The following is a 14,875-nucleotide window of genomic DNA, read 5'->3' as shown; positions in this document are numbered from 1 at the left end:
CAGAAGGAGTCGACCGATATATTCCATATTCACACCTGATCTTGGATTAATAGTAATCTGTTGCAGAACTGCAAGAAAGTTAAGGTTTTCAATACGATAGCCAATTTTCCCTTTATGAAGAAAATTGCAAAGTTTGTAGATTTTTGCAAGTACTGGAGCAGAGAAAAAAGTATTGTGGTTTGTGTTACTTGAAGACAGTTGGTCTCTTAAATCACATTTTATGACAGCTATAATTTTCCGAATTTTGACCCTTTGCGGGGGAGGTACTTGATAGAGTAGACTGATATTGTGCACTTTCGCACCTGAACTAGTACTGATGCAAATATTAGGATTTGCAAAGTTGGAGCAAACTCGGATTATACACTCTTTCTGCGCCTCTCTTTTTTAAAATATTGACATTTTGTGTGGGAGGTACCAGAAGGAGTGGACCGATATTGCCCACCTTCGAACTCGATCTAAGTTTGACAATAATATTACGATGTACCAAGTTCGGATACCTCGAGAGTTATCGTGCGCACCAGCCAAGCAGAAAGACAGACGGACGGACCATAGGGTATACAACTATTATTTCGATGAGGCACTTTTTGGCCGTATCAAATGATATATACCCCCTCAAGCCATATGGCTGAGGGTGTAAAGATAATGTTTTCTGGCAAATAAGTCGTTTTTCATAACAAGTTTCATCATCTTCCCTTTGACTTTTAACGTAAAGTTTACGGAATTCATGTTGCCATATTTTATATTGATTATATGGCAATAACAGCAAAATGTATTTAAATAAAAAATGGAAGACGCAAATCGTTTAATTTATGTTGATAAATAAATAAAATAAATAAAAGATATAAGAACTGGCCATGGCAGAAGAATACAGGTAGATGCATCAACGCTTGGGAGCATTGATATGTCAAAAATATGTAAATGTTTTTTCAAATATAGGTAGATGTTTTCTTATACTACGTCGTTCGGAGGCTAATATAATTCGCGTTTTTAAACAATTTTTACAAATTTAAATAATTTTTCATTCATCATTTTCAGTTCCAAGATTGGTTTGACAGTTCATTGTCCCAACAGCTGCGTCGACGCGTCTACCTTTATTCTTCTACCATGGAACTAGCCTATGCAAATATAAGTTGTGTTCCAGTACTTTTTTAGTAGTAAAACTAGCAGAAGAGAGAACAGTTCGAAATGTCATTCTCATTTAGGTTTGCTCAAAAAATAAGGGAACGGAAAATTAGCAGAAATGCGATAAAATTCAAAATTCCAAAAGTAAACAGCCTAAACCAGACTGGTGAAACCTTACTGAAAAGGGCGCAAGGGCGCCAACATTTAAAAAATGAGTATTGAAGACGATAAGTTAAAATTAATAATTTATAATAATAATTACTAATCTGATTCCTCATTCAGCCAGTCCTCTTCACTGCTGGAATCATCCAAAAGTGAATACATCAGTTGCTCCATATTTTCTCTTTTTGTTTTTTGCACGACAAATATTAGTTTTTCCTTTAGTTTTCAAGTTGATCATTTTCTTTATTGAAATGTATCAATACATTTTTCAACCTTGTTAGCCCTGCCAATTAAATGTCAAATTTACAATATGCACATTTCTGCTCGGCCAAATTCATGTAGCTAAAACAAGCAGAAATGTGCACCATTCAGCGCCATTTTTTTCTCGAGAGAGCTGCAAGTTTTGCTAGTTTTTGGTTCTGGAACACAACTATAGTTTGATTCAGACTTAGTATATCTCCCTTTAGTAACTCGATTTTTAGATACCTTAAGAAAACAGCTGTTGTTTCTCCCACCACTTTTTTGCTATCAATCCACCGCACTTTGCATTGTTTTTATCTTCTCTTCATAAACAAACAAACACAAACGCACTTGTGCGGTAGACTGAGTTGTGTAGTTGTAAAATGTAAACAGAAACTTTTGAAGATCAAGTTATTTGGTGTTTCTCGAGTAAAATAATAAAATATATATTAATTTATCCCTATTGAAGTGTATATATTAAAAAAAAAAACAAAATACGTGGATTGCGTGACAGCAGAAATATAGTAGTGTTATGTAAAGTGAAAATGGGATAATGAGATTATACTACCTGTTTATCAAGTCAACGTACTCAAAATATTTCCGGGAATTGTGTGCATTGTAATGGTGCAATAGTCATTTGGTAGGTTCTACAACCTGCAACCATAGCAACATTAATGTGGTTGGTGTTTTAAAACAAGATATGCTACAAAAAAGAAACAAACAATTGGGTTAAATCAGTTTTGTGTAGGTATGTATGTATTTTTCTATCGTTCTGCCCTGCCTCCAAAGGTATGCGCAGTTTGTCGTATAAATGTTTTATGCTGTGGCTTATCCACATATAAGTTAAAAGTGGCTCGATTTAACTCATGTTTAATAAAAATTCTTTGATGTTTTTATATCGGTTAGGTTCATTCAAGACTAGAACCCACATTTTCGGGTCAAATATATGCATATTTTCTCACATGTCCTATAATCAGTTAAAAACGTAAAAAATAGCTGTGTTTTCTTCTAAACTAGAATAATGCAATATTTCTCTCTTTGAAAATATTTATTTGACAAACTGTATTGCCATTTAAGGGAATATCGAACAAATAAATTAATTGAATTGCATTTGTATCACACCATCCATCCATAACGACCAGTACTGGTTGCCAGTAAAGCTCATTTGGAATTCTTATTTATTAAGCTTTATGGGTTCCACGCATGGTTTAAAACGCGTTTTTGTTTTCTTTGTATGAAGATCTGATTTGGCTCCAGGTTTGACTCTCTCGTCGCTCATTTTTGAGTTTGATTTTCTCTTTGTAATCCACTTAAATATTTTTAATTGAAGTTATAGAGATGTCGATGCGGAAATGTTCCCACATTTTTTATATCCTCCACCATACTATGGAGGGTATATTAAGTTTGTCATTTTGTTTGTAACACCTCGAAATATATATTTTACACTCCACAAAGTATATGTGTCCTCGATCAGCATAAAATTCTATGTCGATTTAGCGATGTCCGTCCGTCTGTGGACATCACTCTAGCTTCCCAACGAATTGAAGTAGATTGATACAATTTTACTAAAATGTATATTATGTCTGCAGGACTATTGGTATTGAAAATGGGCCATGTAGGTCCACGTCTTCGTATAGCCCCTATAACGGTATTTTGATGATTTTTGCGACAATATTCAACGGAATTGTTTCAAATTAGATATTTGAAGTTCGAAATGGATGCTACAGCCTAAGACAAAAAATTGTAGCGCAACAGAAAGAAAATAGACTCAAAAGAGCTAAAGAGTTACTTCGCTTGGCCGAAAGTGGTGAACTTCCAAATTTGGTTTTTTCCGATGAGAAAACATTCGTTGTCCAGCAGTTTGCAATGATCGTGTTTACTTGCTAAAGAGTTCAGCTGAAAATGTGCACCTTCGGCTGGCTACCAGAACTCAAGCGCCGGCCATGGTGATGGTGTGGGCCGCCATAGCAGCCGATGGTCGCTCTCCGCTCGTATTAATCGACCGTGGCATAAGAATAAATGCCGAATATTATCGTGAAAATATTCTGGAGGGTGTATTAAAGCCTTGGGGACGCAAACATTTTGGCCGCAGACCTTCGACATTCCAACAGGACTCAGCACGCGCCACCCAAGGTTGGTTATGAAATGAGGTTCCTCGCTTCATTTCCAGTGCACAATGGCCACCAAAATCTTAGGATACCAATCCGTTGGGCTATTGTATCTGGAGTATTTTGGAAAGCAAGGTTGGCACTAAAAAATCCCAAAGTGTGGATCAAGCAAGCGCTTCGCCGGGAATAGACCAAAATACCGCAGAGCCACATTCGGGCAGCGTGTGGCGGTTTCATTGGCCGTTTGAAGGCCATAATTCGTGCCAAAAGTGACCAATTCGAACAAATCTAAACTTATTCTAAAGTTTGATGCATTTCCGACATTTTTTTGCTTTCATTCAAAAAATTTTTGAAAAAAAAAGTTAAAATTATGACGTTTGACTTTGTTGCAGTTTTTTATCTCACCCTGTAACAATAATCATAATTGGTATAATTTAATTCTTACAAATTCCCCATAAAAAACTTTTATTTGTTATGTGAAGCTCTACTAAATATGTAAAGTGGTGTAGGGTATCATATAGTCGGTCCCATCCTACTTTTGACTTTTCCTTACTGGTTTATATATAATGACAGAAATAAAAATCTCCACAACATTAATTAAAAATAACAATAAAACGACTGCCGCTTTGAAAGAGTTATTCTCAAAATTCTGAACAAGTTCTTCTTAAAAAGTAGAATTTACGATTTTACCTTTGTAACTTTTATTATGGTTTTTTGTGTTTGGCCATTTTTTGGGTATTAATAATACCCTATTTAATAGAGCAACACTCAGTCAAGCAAGAGCAAGAAAAACCCAAAGCGCTTCAGTTTCAGTCAGTCACAAACAAAACATTCGCTGGCGCGGTAGACAATTTTTATTATTGTTGCGGTTGGCGGACTATCGTTTCGTAAATAAAAATTAACAAAAAACAAAAACATTCGGTTTTTTGGATACGCTGCTGGTTGTGTGCTAAGAAGTTATTGTTGTTGCTGGTCATCAGAGTGTGGTATTTGTTGTTTGGTTTTTTTACTTAAATATTATGAAATTTTACAACATTAAGCCATCTGTGAATATTTTGAAAAAGAAAAAGCCCATAGAGTGTTAAAAAATTAACTTTCACTATATAAATCATATGAAAATCTGAATATTGGTTTGTTATAAATAAAAACAAGTGTTTGGTTTTTTAAAGGACCTAAATGTGTTTTGAAAACAATTGAAGTGGTATGAGTAATAAATAGAGCTCTTTAAATGAAAAAAAAAAAACTACATTATCTGGCCAATGATGCACAGGTTGGAAAATTGATATTTGTTTTTGCTATGCAAACATTTAATTTTTAAGTTCAATATCTTTGTTATCTTTTGTTGATATAGTAAACTATGAACATTGTTTTGCCATTTATTAAAATTGAAAAACGAATTGTTTGTCCATGATCTGTATGTGGGTGAGTGTATGTGTGATAAGGCAATCGACGTAATTTGGTCTCTTTTTATCTTTGTCCCCTTATTTTTTTTCTAAGAATATGCAATGGAAGAGTTTTTCTTTTGTAGCCACATGAAATGAGAGCAACAACAACAAACGAATTTTTTTTTCTAGTGTCTTGCCTTTGTAATGAGAACATAGGTTATTTTGTTTTGTGTCGTCAAAACTTCTGACAGCGAACGACAGACAATACAGAAAGACAAATGTTCTCAGTCATTAAATGTCTACGTCGGGGACTGGAACCCGTTCAGTGAGTGAGTGAGTGATCGTGTGTAAAGAAAACAATAAACGAAAATAGAAACGCGCTACAAATAAATTATAATTAGCAAACTAATTTCTATATCATATGCCGGCAATCTAAGTTAAGCTACGAATTTTTCAAATCTTATCAAACGAAATTGCAAACAAATGCACAAAAATTGATAATCCAGTAAACGACTGAAAGAGAATCGAAAACCACCGGCGAGAGAGAGAGATAGTGTTTCCCCAACCACATTGAGAAGGTAATCATCTACTGATATGTTTGTTGTACTTGGGCATTTGATTGGACGTTGATAATTATCGAAGAACTTGTTTTTTTATTCAATTTTTAATTGATGTGTATTGGGATAAAATAAAGCTGCTGTATAAATGTTATTATACACTAAGTGATATTTGTGAAAGGTAGTTATTTCTGTGTGTTTATCAAATGCAAAAAAACTTTCGATTTTATATTAAAAACATGACCTGGAATTGCATCATAAACAAGTGTTATTTCCTAAAAAATCTTAATTAAATGAAAATGGCTAAAAAATATATGTTGACAATTTAAAAATAGAACTATATTTCACTTGTCAACAAAATTTATGGTTTCTTTGTTCCAGAACTGCAAGAATGAATTTTTTTTACTATGATGACCGATTTTCCCTCTATGGTCTATCGAAAAACCAGTAAGGAAAGGTCAAAAGTCGGGTGGTGCCGACTATATGATACCCTACACCACTTTGCATGTTTAGTAGAGCTCCCGTAACAAAAACAGTTTATATTGGGAATTTATGTGAAAGTAGATCATATTAAAAATGAACCTTTTTGTACCTGTACCCCTAGTACCAAATAATATTGCTGTAGAGTGCATAATATGACTTCGACAAGAATTATATTACAAAAATATTTTTTGGAGCAATAGATATACCAGACTGAGTTCCACACCAAATGGAACAAATCGGTTGAATATGAAAAAGTCCACCGAATTTGGACTGATATTACATATATGGTGCACAATAACGGTAAAATCGGTTAATGATCGGATATCGAAGTATATAAAAATCTCAACTGATTTCGATAAAATTTGTTAGAGGTATTTTCGAGGTGTATCTAATGTCCGGTATCAAATATCCTTGTTGTGGAGTGCATATTAGACATATGAGGGACTGTATCTGAAATGATTTTCTTTTGATGTACCTGCTTCTGGACTTAATTCCGTCTTAAGTAATATTTTGGCTAATATTAGCCATTTGGTTCAAAATAAACCTGAAATCGGATAAAGATGTATATGGGAGCTATATCTAAATCTGAACCGAGCTTGATATAATTTGGCAGAGGTATTTCAGGGCTGTATCTGATATCTAGTACCAAAGATCATTGTTGTGGAGTCCATATTACGCATGTGAGGGACCTAAAACCCCAAATCGGATGAAACATATATATGGGATCTACAGCTATAACCGATTTTCGCCAAATTTGATGTACTTGCTTCTTGAACTCCCTCGGATGTGCCCAAATTCAGGACATTTGGACTGATATTGGCCCTTTGGTGTACAATTGACCCGAAATCGCTTAAGGATTTATGGGAGCTATATCCAAATCTCAACCGATCTCGATAATATTTAGCGAAGGCATTTCTGAGCTGTATTTGATATATTTCCCCAAATATAGTTGTTAAAGAGTGCATATTACGGCTGCAGAGGACAAAAATAAAAAATCTAATGTATAATATATATGGGAGCTATAGCTGTATCTGAACCGATTTCAATAAAATTTGGCACACTTATTTTCATGCCTAATTTGACCGCATGTGTAAAATTCCATACTATTTGGGCTAATATTACACGTTTGGTGCAAAATAAAAAGCAAATCGGACAAAGATATATAAGGAAGCTATATCAACATTTTGACTGATTATCTCCAATTTCAATAGGGTTCGTCCTAGTGTGAAACAAATGATTTGTGTAAATTTCCATCTGGATTAGGCAATAAATACGACCTGTAATTTGTTTACAAATATACATGGACAGACGGAGTAACGGACATGCATAAATCGACTCAGAATGTGATTCTATGCAGATCATCAAAAGGAACTATGGATCAAACTCTTTGGTACGATTACATAAAGGTCCTTAAAAAACGTTTTGACAATATGTCAATAAACTTAAAATAAAGTAGTTTAGTGGGTTGTCGTCTAAACAAATAAAACATCAAAGAAAGTATAAAGCTCGACGTCTTTAAGCCCTCCACTTCCCCCCTTTGCTGACGATCATTTATCGAAAAAGGCATACCAGCTGTGTCGATTGGGTAATTCTTCAACTTTAAATTACCATAATTACGATTTATTTTAAACCCATTCAAATTACACATAAGTAAGTTCCAGGTAGAAATGATTACGTACACACACACACATTGGCCTTCACCTTCACAATAATTCCCATCACGTACAATTTAATGTATGTAATAGGGTGTCCCTGAAATGATAACACAAAATATGTCAAAAAAGCGGAATGAAACCAGTTACGAAGAAAAAAAGCAAAACGCTCAAAAAGCGAAATAAGCATCCGCTTCTCTTGAAATTACACACATCCAAATATATTTGCTAACACAGGATCAATTGTAAAGATGATATACTATATATGCCAACCCCTTCTGGTACCTCACCCACAAAGCGTCACAATTTCCAATACTTATATCTGTCGTAACTTGCGAAACAAGTTGGCAATTCTTAACAACTTGCTATGTCTATATATTTTGTCTTAACCAGAAATTTAATATGAATATGTAATTTATCGAAATTTATGATTTTGCATAAAATTGGATATAAAGGTTCGATTTCCTTCAAATTTTGCAGATACCTATATCGTTAGCTGTATGAGATGTAATATGATCCGGTTCGCTATATCTGTTACCTCACGCATATTTCCACATTCTTCAAACATTTGCACATATCTCATATAAATTATAGGAAGTAGTCGTATAGTCTAAATCTGGCACGTTTTAATATTTATATCAGTCTTAGGTCAGATACGAATTGGTTAATATTGGCCAAGTGCTTGGGAACCTCCCCCATAAAGGGTCAACAGTTTGAATAATCATAACTCAAGGCTGGGCGTATACATCTGTTGGCAAAACCGACCATTTGGAACTAATTAGGCAATTTTCAAAAAAATAAAATCCGTTAAAAAATTATTTTAGAATATTAAAAATACCGATGTAGCCGTTTTTTAGAGTCTTTACGACGAAGTGGACCTGCATAGGCAACTTTTGTCATAAGCCATCGCAATATTCAAATGCGAAACTTGAAAAAAATCTGTGAATAATGTATACCGAATATAGGGAGGTATCATTATATGGGAGCTATACCAACACGTGGCCCTACACAGACAATCCTCTGTCATAGGCTGTAGTATCCATTACGAAATTCAAATACCAAATTTGAAACATTTCTGGTGAATAATGTCGCTTAAATCACCAAAATACTGAAAATAGGGAGGTACAATTATATGGGGGCTATACCAAAACGTAGACCTACATGGCCCATTTTCAGTACCAACAGTCCTGCAGACATAATATACATTTGAGTAAAATTTTATCAACCTACTTCATTCCGTTCAGAAGCTAGAGTGATTTCCACAGACGGACGGACATCGACATAGAATTTTATTCTGATCCAGCATATACATACTTCGTGGGGTCTATAATATTTCGAGGTATTACAAACGGAATGACAAACTTGATATACCCCCATACTATGGTGGACGGTGTAACAAGGCCATCTAATCGAAATAAGTAGTTAAGTTAAGTCAAGGTAGCAAAAAAATTCACAAAATTTCTGCATAGTGCCTATCTTGAAATTGTTGAAAAAGCCAAGTTGAATATTGAGAAACCAAGTTTGCAATATATCATAATTCATAAAACCTGCATAAGAATACACATGACACCTTATTATCCTATTCGAAAGTTATTTGTCATCACTCCCTAGATTTCAATCATAAATTTATGGTAAATTCAAAGGCTGACTAAATTTCTATTTAATTAACAAACCTACCTACATACACGGCTCATACATTCATATGTACTTGATCACTGATAATTACCGAATAAAATGTGACCTCAACCCATACTCTACATTGAGTGAGAATACCAAAAAAAAAAACAAACAAAACTCTACAAAAAAGTACACAAAAACAATAGTTGTTTATGGCGTATATTTTGGACAACAAAAAAAAGAAAATTATTTATTCAAGTTTAAGTTTTTGTGAATTAGTGTGAAGCGCTCCACATGCACAACGGTGTTGACGACTACAACGACGACGGCGACAACAAAGGAGAGGTTAATACCCAATTGGATACAACATTTTCGGAATTGAATGAGTGGTGATGTTGTTGTCCGTCTACCGAACAATGAACAATAAAACGGCTCATCTATGTGACACGCACACAACAAGTGTCTGTTTGTCTATCCTCTTCACCTCTCCATCAGAGTTCGTCTGTTTTATTTATTATCAACACAATGATGACTTTTATACCTATGCTTGGTGTATTTGTAAAACTACTTTCTTTGTTTGTCCGCGGACATCGAGTTGCTGTTGTTGCAACTTTTTGTAAGGAAGAAAGAATCTCTTTCTCTCACTCTCTCTCTCTCTCCTTCCGTTACATCCATAACGCCTTTTAAGGTTTCTTTGTTTTCAAAGGTGAATGAGATTTTAAGTGAGTGCTTTTTTTGTAAATTATTATTTACCCGTCATTATTTCACAACTGTTTTCAGTTAAATAACTTGATGTGATTTAATAACCGAATAAGGAAAAGTCATTGATTTTTTTTGGAGAAACGGTAGCGAACGAAACATATGTGGTGTTTTAAAACTCATTAACAAACTATAGACCTTTTAAATGTTCCGAATGAATGAAATAAAGGTGAAGACGTTTCTGCATCGGTATGAATTCCATTCTCGATAATAAGGATTATTCCTAAGATACCCGGTCGTAGACTTCTACCATTTGGTAAAAATTTGGAAATTTTAAAAAAAAAAAAGAAAAAAAAAATAAATATATAAATAAAAATAAAAAAATAATTCTTTATCAATTCTGTTAAAATCTTAAAAATACCGTACATAGGGAGTCTATACGAAGACGTGGACCTGTAATTGTCTGGCAGGCGGTAGTACCCATTACGAAGTGCAAATATGAAATTTTAACAATTCCGGTAAATAATTTTGCCAACATCGTTAAAATACCGAATGTAGGGAGGTAGCGATATTTAGGGGCTATACGAAGACCTGCTTAGACAATTTTCTGTCACAGGCTGTAGTTCTCATTAGGAACTTCAACTATGAAATTTTGAACAATTTCCATGAAAAAAGTCGCTATAAGCATAAAAATACCGAATATTGGGAGGTACCGATGTTTAGGGGCTATACGAAGACCTAGACCTACATAGACAATTCTCTGTCATACACTGTAGTACCTATTAGGAAATTCAAACATGGAATATGAAACAATTCCGGTGAATAATGTAGCTAAAACCAACAAAATATAGAATATAGGGAGGTACCTTTATATAGGGGCTATACGAAGACGTGGACCTGCATAGACAATTTTCTGTCTTAGGCTGTAGTATCCATTACGAACTTCAAATACCAAATTTGAAAAAAATTCCGGTGAATACTTTTGCTAAAATCATCAAAAAACCGAATATCGGGAGGTGCCGTTATATAGGGGCTATACGAAGGCGTAGACCTGCACGGACAATTTTCATTCATAGGCTGTAGTATCGACTACAAACTTTAAATACCGGTGAATAATGTCGCTTGAATCACCAAAATACCGAAAATAGGGAGGTACCATTATATGGGGGCTATACCAAAACGTAGAACTACATGTCCATTTTCAATACCAAAAGTCCTGCAGACATAATATACATTTGAGTAAAAATTTAGCAACCTAGAGTGTTTTCACAGATGGACGTCCATCGCTAAATCGACATAGAATTTTATGCTGATCAAGAATATGCAGGGTGAGATGAAAAAACTACAACAAAATCAAACGCCATAATTTTTACATTTTATTTAATTTTATTGAATGAAAGCAAAAAATGTCGGAAATAGCATCAAATTTGTTCGAATTGGTTGTCACGAATTATGGCCTTCAAACGGCCAATGAAACCGTCACACGCTGCCCGAATGTTGCTCTGCGGCATTTTTGCCCATTCCCGGCAAAGCGCTTGCTTGAGGTTATCGACACTTTGGTATTTTTTAGTGCCAAACTTGCTTTCCAAAATACTCCAGACACAATCGTCCAACGGATTGGTATCCGGTGATTTTGGTGGCCATTGTGCACTGGAAATGAAGCGAAGAACCTCATGTTGTAACCATTCTTGGGTGACGCATGCTGAGTCCTGTTGAAATGTCCAAGGTCTTCGGCTGTTATGGCTGCCCACACCATCACCATGGCCGGCGCTTGAGTTCTGGTGGCCAACCGAATATGCACATTTTTAGTTGACCTCTTTGGCAAGTAAGCGCAAACATTTTGTTTGTTTACAAACCGCTGGACAACGAATGTTTTCTCATCGGAGAAAACCACATTCGGCAGTTCACTTTCGGCCAAGCGAAGCAACTCTTTACCTCTTTTGAGTCTATTTTCTTTCTGTTGCGGTGTTAATTCTTGCACCTTTTGGAATTTCAATGAGCTCGGGGTAAGCTCATTTTTCAATATTTGCCGAATAGAATATTGCGATATGTTCAACTCACGAGCCATTTTGAGGCCACTATGACGCGGGTTCTGATCAAGTCGCATCTTTATTTTCAAACCATTTCTGCTGATGTTGTCGTTTTCTTCCCTCCACTTCACTGACGTCGGGCTACGCTACCAGTATCACGGTAACGAGCGATGGTACGAGACACAAAAGATTTATTCACATTTAAATGCTGGAGTGTTCTAACGATAGCCACCTGTGGTTTTCCAGCCAAATATAAAGAAATCACACCATCACGCTTCAATTCCATCCTCGAAATATTCATGATAGACCCTACAATCAGCGTAAAATAAAGATCTAGCGATTTTCTTCCATATGTCTGTTGTATTTTTTCATGAATTTAGCGACATTATTTACCGGAATACCGGTTCTCATTTCATTTGTAGTTTCCGGATTTTTTTTTAAATTTTCCAAGTTCCTTCCAAATATTGGAGGGTAATAAAGCTAATTATTACTTGTTTAATTTCCATCAATTCTTACCATGACAAGGTAGCAAATAATTTTCTTTTTATACCCTCCACCATAGTATTAATGGTATTTTAAGAACACCTCGAAATATACATTTTAGACCCCACAAAGTATATATATATTCTTGATCAACATAAAATTCTATGTCGATTTAGCGACGTCCGTCCGTCTGTGGAATCACTCTAGCTTTCGAACGAATTGAGGTAGGTTGATAAAATTTTACTCAAATGTGTATTATGTCTGCTGGACTTTTGGTATTGAAAATGGGTGATGTACGTCCACGTTTTTGTATAGCCCCCATATAATGGTACCTCTCTATTTCGGTATGTTGGTGATTTAAGCGCCATTTTTCATCGCAATTGAATTTTGTATTTGAAGTTCGTAACGGATGCTACAGCCTATGACAGAAATTTTCTGTGCAAGTCCACGTCTTCGTATATCCCCCATATAACCGGTACCTGACGATATTTGGTATTTTGAGGATTTTAGCGACATTATTCACCGGAATTGTTTTAAATTTGGTGTTTGAAGTTCGTAATGGGTACTACAGCCTATGACAGAAAATTACCTATGGAGGTCCACGTAGTCGTATAGACCCTAAAATTTTTAAGATTTTAACAAAATTTTTAACGGATTTTATTTTTTTGAAAATTACCAAAATCGTTCCAAATGGTGGAGGGTATTCAAAGAACGGCCCGGTCGAACTTACTGCTTTTTTACTTGTTGTGATTCGGATGTTGAGGTTTATTTGTTGATCTTAAGACAGAGTTTTCACATGTTAGCCTTTCCTTAATTGATCATACTCTTCCAGTAGTTTTTTTTTTCTACAACACTCATAGTGAGATCTCTCTTCTCTCTCTCTCTCTTCTCTATCATTTGTAAGAGACAGGAAACATACAATCATTGATATAATTCATGACTCAGGCACGTTTTTACCCAAAGATTATAATTTCCCGAACATCAACTTCATTTTTTGTAATATGGGAATCCATATTTTCCCGATTGTAACTTGAATAGTGAAGTGTGAAGGACAGACTAAATAAAGGTAAAAAGAAACCCAAAACAGTGTTACCACACTTATCAGTACTTCAGGGTTACCAGCAAATTATACATGTATAAGTGCCAATTTCAACAAAACAGAGTCAAAGACATAGAAGTGTAAAGATAGGACAAGACAGAGTCAGAACATGGTAACTCTGTGAAAATACCTCTGTTGTTACGATATCATAACTACATAGTCACCAATGTTAACTGATTTAAACCGCTAAAGCAATATGCAAATTTTTGGAAAGGTCTATGGAATAAAATTTCGAAACCAAAATTTTGGATTTTTCAAATTTTTATTGGTTATTCGTTTCTGTAACTGTGGTTTTTATATTAACATGTCTCTGCCATAAGCTGTTACTCTATGTATTGTAGACACAAACCATTTGCTCAAAATGCATTTTGTCTAGTCTTTACCGTTTTAGGTCTTTGACAGAGTATCAATTTGTATATTTATCACATTGAACTTATTTCCCAACTGTAATACATGTGCGTGAAGATAACAACGAATTTAACTAGCGAAGACTCAAACCGCACAAGTACTGTATAACAGTTATACCTCTCAGTATAACAGATATGTGTGAAGTTAAAAACGAATTTAAATACTGGATAGCTATATACTGATAAATTTAAACAAATTTTAATATATTAAACAAATATCTGTGCAAAGTTAATGTTCTTGAACAGCCTATACTGTCTACTCCATGGAAACCATACAACTATTTTTAAGTAGATTTAAATATAAGTTTTATGAGTTAGCTGGAATTCCACTGTGCAAAATCTAGGAGGGATAGGTCCATATGGAAGGTACCATTGGAAAGCTGGCGAGGAGTACTTTCAGAAACGTCGAAAGTTGGAACATTTCATTTCGGAAATTTTGAAAAAAGTGAATTTCAATTTTTTCCTAACTTTTATCTGAACAGCCCACTGTGCAAAATCTAGGAGGGATAGGTCCATATGGACGCTACCATTGGAAAGCTGGCGAGGAGTACTTTCAGAAACGTCGAAAGTTGGAACATTTCATTTCGGAAATTTTGAAAAAAGTGAATTTCAATTTTTTCCTAACTTTTATCTGAACAGCCCACTGCGCAAAATCTAGGAGGGATAGGTCCATATGGAAGGTACCATTGGAAAGCTGGCGAGGAGTACTTTCAGAAACGTCGAAAGTTGGAACATTTCATTTCGGAAATTTTGAAAAAAGTGAATTTCAATTTTTTCCTAACTTTTATCTGAACAGCCCACTGTGCAAAATCTAGGAGGGATAGGTCCATA

At 34.9% G+C, this 14,875-nt stretch overlaps 1 protein-coding gene across 6 annotated transcripts in view; it reads left to right on the top strand.

The window, feature by feature from the left end:
• Positions 1 to 1,861: 1,861 nt before the first annotated feature.
• LOC131800474 (choline transporter-like 2) overlaps positions 1,862 to 14,875 on the top strand; it is a 31,266-nt gene continuing 18,252 nt past the window's right edge. The window contains exons 1-2 of one of the 6 annotated variants that reach the window (XM_059130702.1): positions 4,462 to 4,618; positions 5,207 to 5,595. The gene's annotated coding sequence lies outside the window, so the exon portion shown is untranslated. Of the gene's footprint in view, positions 2,273 to 4,461; positions 4,619 to 5,160; positions 5,596 to 14,875 lie in introns of those variants that run through there. The other 5 variants (XM_059130703.1, XM_059130705.1, XM_059130706.1 and 2 more) reach the window with 5 other exon arrangements.

Source organism: Musca domestica, unplaced genomic scaffold (assembly GCF_030504385.1).
Source record: "Musca domestica strain aabys unplaced genomic scaffold, Musca_domestica.polishedcontigs.V.1.1 79, whole genome shotgun sequence".
Classification (NCBI taxonomy): Eukaryota; Metazoa; Arthropoda; class Insecta; order Diptera; family Muscidae; genus Musca; species Musca domestica.
Note: the sequence above shows the minus strand (reverse complement) of the source record. Positions and strands in the feature narration are given on the sequence as shown.